Source organism: Penaeus monodon, chromosome 27 (genome assembly GCF_015228065.2).
Source record: "Penaeus monodon isolate SGIC_2016 chromosome 27, NSTDA_Pmon_1, whole genome shotgun sequence".
Lineage (NCBI taxonomy): Eukaryota > Metazoa > Arthropoda > Malacostraca > Decapoda > Penaeidae > Penaeus > Penaeus monodon.
Genome location: NC_051412.1, coordinates 29,902,583 through 29,903,001, shown reverse-complemented (window position 1 = coordinate 29,903,001; position 419 = coordinate 29,902,583). Strand labels below are relative to the sequence as shown.

Below are 419 nucleotides of genomic sequence, written 5' to 3'. Positions count from 1 at the left end.
ACAGTTTTATTAGTGTACGGTCTGTTTTTCTTAGGGCCGGCTCAGTGGACATGCCCTTTATAATTACTACCCTTGAATACTCGCAGGTCCTGCCGATGTGTGGAAGCCGTCACAAGGGTTCTAGGTTTCCAGGATGTCGTTCTGTCTAGTATTTCCAGACTGTGGAGGCTGTATCTTTCCATTCTGCCAGCTGAGCGTGCGCTGTAACAGAAAGAGATGATGGAGTGTACATGACGAGAAATGAAGCTTGTTTGGCTTGCAGTTAGAGAAGAGTTGGGAGCGTAATGGTTTAGTCAATTTCTGCGCCAAATCACCATAGGGAATGAGTGGGCCCGGGCCTAACCTAAGGATACAATCGAGACTCGAGGACGAGTGAAGACGATGCCCCAACCATCTCTCCCGGGCCATTGGAGGGGATG

General features: G+C 49.4%; 1 protein-coding gene across 2 annotated transcripts in view; it reads left to right on the top strand.

Moving 5' to 3' along the window:
• The window catches only part of LOC119590766 (hemocyanin C chain-like), a 16,266-nt gene that overhangs the window by 1,343 nt on the left and 14,504 nt on the right, over nt 1-419 (top strand). The window lies entirely within an intron of this gene.